This window comes from Bactrocera neohumeralis, unplaced genomic scaffold (assembly GCF_024586455.1).
Source record: "Bactrocera neohumeralis isolate Rockhampton unplaced genomic scaffold, APGP_CSIRO_Bneo_wtdbg2-racon-allhic-juicebox.fasta_v2 ctg7921, whole genome shotgun sequence".
In the NCBI taxonomy this organism is placed as follows: domain Eukaryota; kingdom Metazoa; phylum Arthropoda; class Insecta; order Diptera; family Tephritidae; genus Bactrocera; species Bactrocera neohumeralis.
In genome coordinates this window covers 1-11,910 of record NW_026094676.1, presented here as the reverse complement: position 1 = coordinate 11,910, position 11,910 = coordinate 1, and the positions used below count along the sequence as shown (strand labels likewise).

Genomic DNA, 11,910 nt, shown 5'->3' with positions numbered 1-11,910 from the left:
GATGAGCTCGGCCTCATACGGGGTCTTGATGCGGTTGTACGCGGGGAGCTGGGTCTGGAGAACCTGAACGCGGGACATGGTGTGGCGTTAATAGAGGGTAGTTAGAGGGTGTGTTTTTTTTTTTGGTGGGCTGTATATTACAACAAGAATACGAATAATAAGGAATGAACTGTTTGTGGAACGGTGCATGTGTGCGCGAAAGAGAGAGAACGGAAAAAGGTAAGAAAAGAAAAGCGGTTGTGTGTGTGTGAACACACAAAACGAATCGAGCTGAGAGGAGGCAGCAGCAAACAGGTAGGAAGACAAACGCGGTTCGCGTCGGGAAAAAAGACAATGCGCGCCTGGTAGACAGGTTCTGCGCAGTGGCCCTACGGACGATGAAGACGACTCATTGCATGAACTGTGTAATACAGGGATGGTTTTGTGTTGGGTTGAATGATAAATGATGAAATGAAAAGGAAATTGAAGAGAGCGTTATCGTGTATTGTCATGCGATGACAGTCTAGTCATTGACTACAGAGAAGATGGGCTGTGCAGAAAGAAACGGCTGGAGACACCGGGGAAAAGGTTTTCCTGTCGCTTGTCCACTACGCGTTTCTGTGTTCGTCCTTACTCGTCGTCCGCAGCACCGCCGGCGGCGTGCCTCTTGGCGGCCTTAGCGCGGACGCGCTTGACGCGGCCGGGGCGGCCGTTGCCGAAGGGAGAGGCATCGGCGAAGGCAATGTGATGCTCGCTGCTCACGCGGACAATGAAGGACGGGATCGTGACGATCTGCTTGGCGACGGCGATGTGGCGCTGCTGGATGAGGACGCGGGCATGGTGCACGGACTTGGCGAGACCGGCCTTGAAGACGATCGTCTGGAGGCGGCGCTCAAGAATATCGGGCACCGTCAGGGACAGCACGTAATCGAGCTTGTCCTTCTCCTCGTCGAGGAAGCCGTACTCGGCAGCGGCGCATGATGGCAGCACCCTCGAGCTGACGGCGGGCGTGGTTCTCGGGGAGAGTCAGGAGCAGACGGGCGGTACGGCGCATCTTGGACAGGGGTCATGTTCACGCGCCAGATCTCGCGCTTGCAGCGGAGACCGTACTGGCCGCACAGCTTCATCTCGCGGTCGAGACGCTCCTTCTCGAACGGGCGGCGGGGCGCCTTGGAGACACGGTTGAAGTTGTTGTAGTTGCGCATGACGACTAGGGGAGACGATGAACTTCTGAAAACGGAGAAGGGTGGAAAGTGATGAGAAATAGTTGAAGAGTAGTGATGAGAGGGAGAGAGACGCACATCAAGGTTGGCAATACTGTAACTGGACTTCTTTTTTCATCCGTTTTTTTTTTTGCGCTTCATAAATAGTTTCCTTTTTTTCTTCTCTGTGGTCTCACTTGTTCGCGTGCTAGCGTAAGGCAACCGCAGGAGGTACGGTGCAGGGTGGGGAGGAGGTGAGGAGGGAGCCGGCGTCTTGTGTGACACTTTCTGTATGATACCGAGACGCTTGGCAAAGAGTGGTCTTCACTTTCTCTTTTTGAGTTCGTCGACGACCGGCTGAAGGGCGTCCTTCAAGTCCCAGTTTGTCGCAACGCGCACGAACTCAAGCAGTGTGAGAAGGGTTTTGTAATGTGGGAAAAGAGTGGCGTCCTCTTCTTTCACTCGCCGTGCAAGGAGAGCCAGCCAGCCAAGGAAGGCGTCCTCGGACAGCCCCTTGGTCTCAACGAGCTCCCGAAAAAAGTACGCCACGTACACGGAAAAGGCTGCCGTAGCAGAATGTCCTGCACGACCGCAGAAGGGGCGAAGGCGCCCTTTCCGTCTCTCTTTGCGGCGCTCGACCTGCCGTACCGGCCGTCGATCCATAAGGCGACGCGCGCCACCAGAACGGGGTTCAGTTGGAGGGCCCGAGAAAGGACTTCGTCGTTTTCACAAAGCTGTCCAGGACGGTCTGCTGCCGCACGGGTCGCAGATCGGCCCAGGCGGCGACTGTTTCGCCGAAAAAGGCCGCGGATTCCTCGTCCATCTGCGGCTTGGTAAGCTTGACTTGGCTCCACCGGGTGAGCGTTGCCATCACCGGTGACGGCGCGTCGTCGAGGAGCAGCCCCGCGGGATTTACATGAAAGAAGTAGGCCATTTCGCCAGGGAGTACTGGCATGCAGGGGAAGTGCGGGCCGGCTGTGGGCGTCGACACATCGCAGCAGCGGCAAGGACACCCCACCGTGGCCGTCGGTGGAGCGGTGGAGGAGGAGCTCCGGCGCTCGCGTGAGGTCGCGTGCGTTACGCTGCACAGCGTCCGTCTGCTCCGCGTTCAGGTAGGCCGTGAAGTCCGTCTGCGTGGCGGTGGCAAACTCGGCGCAGAGGCGTGCGAGGTGCTGATCGTACCAGGCAGCCGCCTCAAGGCTTGCTGCTGCCAAACAATCCACTCCTCGACAGGTGCAAAAAACTCCTCACAGACAAGCGTGGTCGCAAGGGTTTTCGAGGCTGCGGCGCGTAGCCGGTGGAGAGACCGCTGGACGCTGTTTCGCTTTGCGGTTGCCCCAACGTGGATTCGCAGAGCTTCGGCGACTGGGCGACGCCTACCGAATCCATGAGCAGCGGGCGATACGCCAGCTCCGCACAGAGACACGACAGCAAGAGCGCTTTCAGTTTCTCCATCATATTCCCCACGGCGTGAAGGTTGGCAACCTCTGCGACGTCCTTGAAGACGACTTTGCCATCCTCGCGCTCTTTTCCGCCGGTCTTCCGTTTCATCAGCAGTTCTCGCACTTGAATGTCACGCAGCGTGTCATTCACCATGGTCAAGTACAGGAGCGCGATTTTCTGCCGACATCGATGCAGCAGCAGCAGGTCCACCGCCGCTGGTGGCGTGCTGGGCACCGACAGCGATAACGAGAGGGCATAGACGGTACTGAGAGAGTTGTTGCCGTTGCAGTTGTCGTTGGGAGAGCTGGCGCTGACGGGGACGATTGAGGGGCTGACGCTGCGAGGGCCAGCGAGGGGCGGTGTCGAGGGCGGCGGCGGCCCTTGAACGGCGGGCGGGTAATCCTGCTCGTCTCTTGCAAGCCATGTGGGGACACGTTCGTCACAACGTCCCGGAGGCCCGCGGTCTGACTGGGGCCCAGCAGCGTGTCAGCGGTCGATCCCGTCAGCGGGTCGATGTTGTCCTGCTCCACTAGGCCGCTGGGGGACCGCTCAATCGAGACTGGTACCTCCAAAAAGCAGTCAAGGAAAAGAATGCTAACAAGTGTGAAGCCGTCGCGACCATTCGATTCGGTGAGCGGCTGATAGGGCGTGGAGAATGGGTTGTCCAGCGTGAAAGAAAGGGACGGCGAGAAAAGCCCTGCGCAATGAGCGGGGCGAGGATCGCAATGCACTTCGGAGACGGAAAGAGCGCCTGTGTCGGCGTTCGCCCTCGTTGGTCAAAAAGTTCGACACCACACCGCCAATCCTCGCGTCCATGACCACACCCGCAGCATCGCGGCGGTGGTGCGTGGCGAACCCCAGCACTTGCAGCAGCGCGCGGTACTCGGAGAGGTTGGTGGCCCCGCCCGTAATGGTCCCTGGCGATGGTAATTGGCTGCTATTCGACATCGAGGAAAAAAGAGAGAGTAAAAATGAACGAACGCAGTACTTGCTTGCGTGCCCGAGAAACAAAAAAAAACAGAAGACAACGCGAGAGAAAAAGAAGGGAATGAGTTTAACTCAAACAAGAAAGAAGAGAGAGAGAGAGAGAGCGAAACGACTCGAATATATGACGTTAAAAAAAATGAAAATGCTAAAGAAAAAAACGAAGCGTGAGAGAGAGATACCGAAAAGGCAAAGAAGTTCGACGATAATCGGCCAAAGCGCTTATAGCATAAATGATAAAGGGATAACGGAGAGGGAAAGCCAAGTAAAAAGAGCAAGAGAGAAAGGAGAGAAAGCTCAAACAATCGTTTTTGTTTCCCGCTTGCGAGGCGAAAGGAAAAATCTGTTCACACGCTTTGCAATGGACGCAGTAGATGCTTCAAAGGGGAAAGGCTGAGACTGCAAAAAAAAAAAAGAAATCCCCAGTGGCTGTGCGTCCGTTTATGGCTACAGTGATCTGCGCGCCAATCACTGGTTCTATTCGCACGCAACGGGGACAAGGCGGAGGAGGATGGAAGGAAAAGGTGGAGGAGACAAAGAGGAGACGCAGGCGGAGTGAGCACCACCTCGCTCGCTCTCCTAGCAAACACGGGTTCAACATCACAACTCTCTCTCCGGATCTTTTGAGTGAGCGATGTACTGACAAAAAACGATTTGGTACTCTTCGTCGCTTGCGTTTTGTATACACTCTTTTTCCCACGACTCTCACTTGCGAAGAAGGACGGCCCAACTGGTTGGAAGAGAAGAACAGAAAAACAGGTGAGAGCAGAAAAGAGAGCATGTTCCTTTTTCGTGCATCAAACAAAGAAGCAACAACAAAAAGAAAAACAACAAGAACAAACCTGCAAGGTTTGCATTTCGAAGAGAACGAATCCACCCCTCAGAGGTGGTGTGAGCCCCTCACGTTTCTCCGTTGTTTTTTTTTTTGCGATGACTAGCCCACCCGCTTTCCACCAAGAAGGCTCTTGGCGAGCCGCTGGAAGGAGTCTTACAACTCAGCTTCGGACCGGTCCTCCGTCACCGAGCCGCTTCCACGCACGGCGTCCGTTTTCCTCAGCGCGTCGTGGTCAAAAAAGATGGCCTCCTCGTCCATCACCTGCTGCAACGCTCCGCACTCGCGACCATAATAGGGCATCGGAAAGCCCGTTGCGCAGGGGAAGCAGATCGCGGACACGCGCCCAGCGTTTGCCAACCATTTCCGCGGGGCTCACGTTACACCGCGCGCAGTCGCGCAGAAACGCCTCGCGGAAAGGCGCGACATGACGGCACGCCTCCACGTAGAAGGGGCCCGGCTCCACCCATTCCGAGAAACTCGGTGCCCCGTCAAGGTCTGCCGCTGCCACCCGTGTCCGCCGGCGTTGTGGCAGCAGCCACCATCACCTGCAGCGTGTGAGGAGCGCCGAAGCGAATGGCAAAGTCGCAGACAGCCGCGACTTGTTCTGGTTCGACGCCACGGTCGAGCTCCCTTCCCCACAATCTTTGCCACTTCGTCGACGCTGGAGTCGTCTTCATGGCGAGTCTCGAAAACAGCGTGGTTAGCGAGAACAAGCACGTCTCCAGTCAACATGCGCCACGTCGTGGTGTGAGGCAGCGCGCTGAGCTTCTGTTGCACCCGGCGAGCGCCGCGGGTTGGCTTTTCATCAAGCCAGTGCCCAAAGCTGCGAGAGACGTTGTAGAAGGGATTCCCGTCAATGACTTCGCCCGCGGCCGACTCGACCTTGCCACCCGCCTGCGTGATGCGGTGAAATATCTTGCCGGAAGGGCCGGTGGTCAATGCTTAGCGGCACGACACGTTCACGTGTCGGGTCTAAAGAGCTTTGTACCCGTCGGTAAGCCGATTGCGTGCGACACCAAAGGCGCGTGCGTCTCCCACGTTGCACACGACGACGTGAGGAGACCAAAGGGCTGCTCATCAGGATAGTCCGCAGCTGGGCAATCTCTGACTGGAGGAGGGCGTCTTGATCCCCAAGTGTCCTGCGAGGAGGCGGTGCCATTACGCCACCACCACCACCCGGCGCTTGTGGAGGACGATTCCCGCAGCAGGGCTAGCCGACGCTGCAGCTCCAGGGCGGAGGGCCACAGTGGCGGCAAACCAAACCGCGCGGCACCCGCTGTCGCGCACAGCGTTTAAAGAATCAACGGAAAACAGATCTTGTCCAGCGGTCAGCGGCGGGCCCGTCGCTGACGACTCCTCAACGGCTTTCGAGAGAACGTCGGCAATGAGTTTTTCGTAGGAGTGCGTCTTCGGGAACCTTGGGGCCGCAGTTGCTTCGCCGGCGGTCACGCGCCTCTTTCGTCTGCGTCAACGTCGCCATCGGCGGACAAAGTCGGCTGTGGCCTCGCGTTGTGTCTGGGCGAGAATGGCGCACGCCTTGAAAAAAGCCGCGTCGGCGCTTACGGCGTACTGCTGCATGTCCGTCTCGCTCAAAACCTCCGCAGCTCGCCAGGGCTGGGGGGGCCGCCCTTGTTGCCGTTCTTCGTGTGCGTGTGGGGAGGACCACCACCTCGCGATCGCTGTGGCTGACACATCGCGCGATGGCGCAGCGTGGCGGCCACCATGAGGTCTACCAGAGGGTCTTCAGGAAACTCCTTCCGCAACGCGCGCGCATCTGCGCCGGGGCGATGGTGTGCATACTCATCGCGCGTGACAAGTACGTCGAGACGAAGCGAGAAACAGCGCCGCCGGTGTAGCTGTCCAGCAGGCCGCCAGCAACCAGTTGCCCCATAAACGGCACCGACGTCACGCCCGCGTCGTTGGCGTTGCTGCTGCCCCTGTGTAATGCGGTCGTACGCGGAGGTGTTTTTCGTGTTAAACGCGTGGAAGAGTCCATCATGCAGTACGGCGATGCATTCATCACCTCACAGGTGCCAACGCGGAGGTAAGGAAGTGCAAGACGCTGGAACTTCTTGTGCTGCAAAGGAAAGGAGTGCATTCCTATCGCTCTCACTACGTTTCGATTTCTATGGACGTTCTTTCTTTCTTTTTTTTTTTTTTGCCTGACCGTCTAACGCTTTAAACGCGCTCCCTCACAAGTAGAAGAAGAAAAAAAAGAAAGTAGTGAAGACATGCTCATGAACCTTCAGCACGCACATGCACCTGTGCACCGACGTAACACAGACCAATCGAACAGAGTAGATTCAAGCATCTTTTCTGCATAGTCACTGTTTTTTTTTTAAAGTTTTTATTATTATTAAAGAGTTGCTTCGATTGCTATCGTATATTTGCCGAAGGGAGAGCGAAGCGCTCGTTGTATGACAAGCGGTACGCAAAACAAAAAAAGCAAAACAAAACAAAAAAAAAGTGGAGTTAGTAGTCCACACAGAAGACGAAAAAAAAAACTCTGTGAGCAATTGTTAAAAAAATGAAAAAGAAAAAGATGTATAAATATAGAGAGCAAAAAAGAAATAAAATAAAAACCGTAAAACGGATCTACGCTGTACATGCTCATAAAAAAAAAGAAAAAAAGTGTGGAAGGATGCAAAAAAAAAAAAAAAAGGATATGGGGTGGAAGGAGAGGAACAGAGAGAGAGAGAGAGAGAAAGGAACCAGTGATACACAGGGAAATGATAACAATCATTGCCATGACCGCACACATGACAGCAAAGTTAAAAGGAGCAGGCAAAGTGTAAGAGGAAGAAAAACGAAAAGAGAGGAATGCGTGTGCGTGTGTGTGTGTATGTGTGTGTTCCAACGGATAAAGGGAAGTAGCACGGGACATCTCTACCCAACCGCCGCAAGGAGGGGAGGGAAAAAGAGAGAGAAAGAGAAAAAAGAAACGTGAAGATGTTATTCGCAAGGTGCCTTGCTTATTGGTCATAATCGGGAAAGAACGGCGAGCCGTCGCCGCCCGTGCGACGCAGAAAGCGCTTCACTGCAACTTGACGAGCCACCTCGGCATCTACGGACTGCTCATTAGAAGCTGTTTAAGTTCCCGCTCCTTAGACTAGGCCGTTTGCCTTCCTTGAGGGTTGTCTGGTGGGCCGACGCCGAGGTTTGCCCCGCAGACGCTGACGTCGCATAGACGTCGGTCATGTTTTCGGAGCTGAGACAGCTCAGTGTGGTCGACTGCTGCGGTGGCACGCGCTTGGAGAGCGCCTGCATCGCCTTCCCGTGCTCCGCATCCAAGCGGGCCAACCATTCCTGGATTTGGAAGAGAAGAGAGCTTTCTCTTCTGCCTCCAGGCTGGGGATGGTGTGGGACGGCTTGTGGGTCGCCTTGTACTCACTGCGTGCGCGGCGGCTGTTCCGCAGGTAAGCGGACACATCCTTTGCCCGCAGCGCCTCCCACGCTTTTGCCTCCACCTGTTCGACCTCGGTGCGTGCGTTAAACTCCTCAAGCTGAAGTACAGCGTAGGCGTCAAGGGGCACACTAATCACTGGGTTGTTTGGGTTCTTTGGTCGCGCTACGAACGTCCGCTTCGTCGGCGTTGGCGCTCGTGTGCTATTGTTTGCATCGCTCTGTGAGACAACAAAGGAGCCGTTCTTGCGAGTTTCAGCGCTCACGCCCTGGTCGTCGTGCGCCAGGCTGTCTGAACGGCTAAAGAGGCGAAGTATCCGTCGCTGGCGTGATGAGGTTCTCAGTGGCAAAGGCGTTTTCCGTGCCGCCGACGGAGATGACGTGTCCAGCGGACGACTCCACGGCGCCGTACTGCCGCTGGCGCCGGTTCGGTGTACTGTGGAGGTAGCTCTGGGAGGCTTGCTGGGAACTACGCGAGAGTAAGCCGCCCGATGACAGGGACATGAAGCTGTTGAAGGACGCGCCCTCCGCGAGGTGAATGGGCGTCACGCTGTTGCGGTCCGCAATCACACGCTGGCCGTGAAGGGAAAGCTGGTCGCTCAGCGACGCAGAGCTTTGATCACAGCCCTTGAAGTTCTCAGGGGGGAGGTCCGCAGGCACGGCAGGGTCAAAGACCATTGCGGTCATAGAAACCGCGCCGCCCGCCCCCTTTCACGGACGCTGCATCGCACTGGAGTGACGCCCCGCCACCCTGAGGAAGACCGTTGGCCGATGGCACCCAGAAATTGCCGACGAGGACGGCGCTGGCGGTGCTCAGTCCACTGCCGACGGTGTTGTTGTTGTTGTTGCTCTCCGTGGTGCAGGCGGACGGCTTTGCGAGGTTTATGACGTCTGCATCGCTTCTACACATGTCAGAGCTGTTGAAGGCCGCCACGGGGACGCTGTCCCCCAGTCCTTGTCTCCCGAAGCAAATGGACCAGACAGCAGCGACACAGCACTACCGTACCTGCCAGCGCCATCGCCGGCGGCGTGGCGAGTGAAACCAGTTAACTTTGGTGCGCTGTCCGGCGACACAGCATCGAACAGGTCCCTCCTGCGCGTTTGTGTTGTGCGACGGGGAGTGGGCTGCGCCGGCTGCCCTGAGTCGCCACCACGTCGCATGCGCAAGCATCGAGCGGGGCCACAGGCCGCTTGAAGGTGGAAGGCGACGTCGGCAGCGTCGAGTCCACTTCTACGTGCTTCGCGGCGGCCCTGCGGCGGCGTGGTGTGGCGAGCACGCGGCGCCCAGATCCGCCCGCTTTGCCTTCCCCACGGAGGGATGTGGGGCTGCTCGATGGGGAAAACATTTCTTGTGGGGGCGCCACTAGAGTGACGCGGTGGCCCCACGCCGCGTCAGCCCGCGGGTCGTCCTCAGGATGGAGAGCGCTGAGATGTCCGCTCCGTACGATGGAGGCTGAAACGAGCACTGATCCGAGGCCGCCGCGGATGCAGGGTGAAAGGAGCCAGAGTTTGACATGAGCGAACCGGTTAGACAAAAAGAGGAGCAACAGAAGAGAACACACACGCACACACACACACACACACAACAACAAAAAAAAACCTACTCCAGTTGCCTCGCGGCGTGGAAAACGAAAAAAAGAAGAAAAAAAATAAAGGGCGTTTGGAAAAGAACAAGTCTTGGGAAAAAAAGTAAAAGGCAAAAAAAAAACAAAAAAAGAAGAATTAGAGAAAGGGAAGAAGGAAAGAGACGTCGAAACGTGAATAGTAGGGAAGGAGGATTCCTCTCTTGTGCTTTTACTATCCAAAAGATGCAAGGAGTAAGAAGAGAAAGTGACAGAAAAAGAAACACATACAGTTTGGTTAATAGCGTTCTTTATCCTCAACCACCGCAGCAAGAGCTGCAGCGCGCAGACTATCAATCCTGTTTGAGGGAAAACAGGGTACATTCCCACCGTCTTACATCTTTTTTTTTTTCGTTTCTTTTTTTGACGTAGTGAACTGCGGTTCTGTGAAAGCAAAAAAAGAAAAGCGGACAAGATGAGGCGCGGTTCGTCTCTCACAGACGTTCGCACAGGAGCACGCAGGAAGGCGAGTCTTTTTCACATCATGCCAAAGTGCAAATTGTAGTACCTCCACACCGGCTTCATGGGCACGTAGCAGTCCATGATGGAGCCCATGATGCCCACCGCGGCACCGTCCCAGTACGTTGGGGATCGCCGCGCCGAGCCACAGTCGCCACTGGGCACTGCCAGCGGTGCATTATTGTCCACGTGCAGAGCTCTCATCGAGTTCCGAAAGGCAACTTCGGTCGTGGACGTTAACTGCGGCGATGCCGACACTCCCTCGCTCGCGGTGCCCTCCGCGCAGAGCTTATCAAACAGCTCTCGTGTGACGGGATCCTCTTGGCTCATGCGCTTTAGCATGGCGAACTCGACGTCGTCGAGCAAGAACTCCATGCAGCGTCGGTGAGCAAGATAGCACTTCACTCCTTTGAAAAGGGTCGTTGCGAAGAGCGCGCAGCAGCCAACGGACAGCATGGGCTGTGAGCGCAGCCCGCGAGCGATGGTCCAGCGGGAGAAGTTAAGGTTTCGTTGGCCACGTTTAAGGCCGACCTCACGATCAGCTTCCCGCTGGTCCTTTTTCATCCGCTGGAGGATTCGGTAGCCCCATCCGCCAGTGACAACACCGCCGAGGCCGGCGCCAGCTCTGGCGCCACGGAAGTAGTCAGGACCAAAGGCCAACACCACTTCATCGTCCTTTTCCTTCAAGAGATAGTCCTCCAGCGCCGCACGCATGTGGGGATCGTGGGAGGCCGCTACCCCACTACCGGGCGGCGCAGCGTCAGCAGTTGGTATCGCCGTCATCCTTCTTCCTTTTTTTCCCCTCTCTTTCGCTTTACCCGTTCACTCACAACTTGAGGCGACAAAAAAGAAGTGTATGAAAGAGAGAGAAAGAGAAGACAGATTATACAACAACGGTGATGACAGAACAGCACGTTCACAAGCATGTGAGGCGAGAGTCAAGCAGTTCAAACAAGATCCGGTGGCAGCATCTTGAAAAAGAGCAAACAGTCTCTCTTTTTTTGTTCTTGTTGTGTAGGCACATATTCATTCCGGAAGAAATACAAGTGCGCGCAAAAAAATAAAAAAAAAGATTCAGAGCACGCACGAACAACAACAACAAAAGGCAGTTACGTGCGTGCTTGATGTGTGTTAAACGCGTTTTTTCTTCTTTTGTTTTTTGGACATGACGAAAAAAAAAGAGGAAAAAAATAACCAAGTACCACCGTCCCTCTTCTGCCTCCCCGCCGCCGTTTCGAATTGGTGGTGTTAAAAAAAAATGGATAATTGGTACGTTTACCCCCGCCTTCATCAACTACCGGCCTTTGACCCAGAGATCAACGTAGGAGTCTTCGTCCTCTTCAAAACTCTTGGGTGCGTGGAAGACGTGACTCGCAAGACGGTAACCATTCGGTTCGAAAAGTCGTGGGAGCGGGCGGCGCTGACAAAGCCAAAGACAACAATCGCGTCCGGCAACAGGACCTTTTCCGCCGGAGGAAATCGTCTTTTCATCTCTGCGAGCCATTTGAGGTATTCGGGAGACTGCTGACGCTCCACCTCCTCGGGAGGCGTCTGCGGAAGCTTGCGGAGGTAGAGCCAAGAGACAAAGTCGGCGGGAAATTGTCGGAACAAAATGTCGTCGGTGATGCGGGGCTTTCCCGTGACGCTGTCGAGTTGCATGGGGCAGTCGATTAAGCGAAGCTCCTTCACCTTGCCATGCACCTGGCTGTACCCTGGCGTGAAGTAGCAGTGTGTGAGGATGTCGACGCGGTCAAAGGCCGGTCCCGGCGCGTGCCGCAGCGCGGCAATCACACCCACCCCTCCCTGGCGGTAGACGTAGCCCAGGATTACAATAAGGACAACGTTCACGAGCAAAAAAAGCGATAGAGAGAAAGAACATGCCAAGCCGAGAGGAGGTGTGGTGGCGCCGACCTCGACACTGCCGGCTGGAGATGGTGGAGAAGCGCATTCGGTGGGGCAGCGCGCAAAGGCGTGAGACGAAGCT

At 55.8% G+C, this 11,910-nt stretch overlaps 1 pseudogene; it reads right to left on the bottom strand.

The window, feature by feature from the left end:
• Positions 1-609: 609 nt before the first annotated feature.
• Positions 610-1,184, bottom strand: LOC126767569 (probable 40S ribosomal protein S9; annotated as a pseudogene).
• Positions 1,185-11,910: the final 10,726 nt, after the last annotated feature.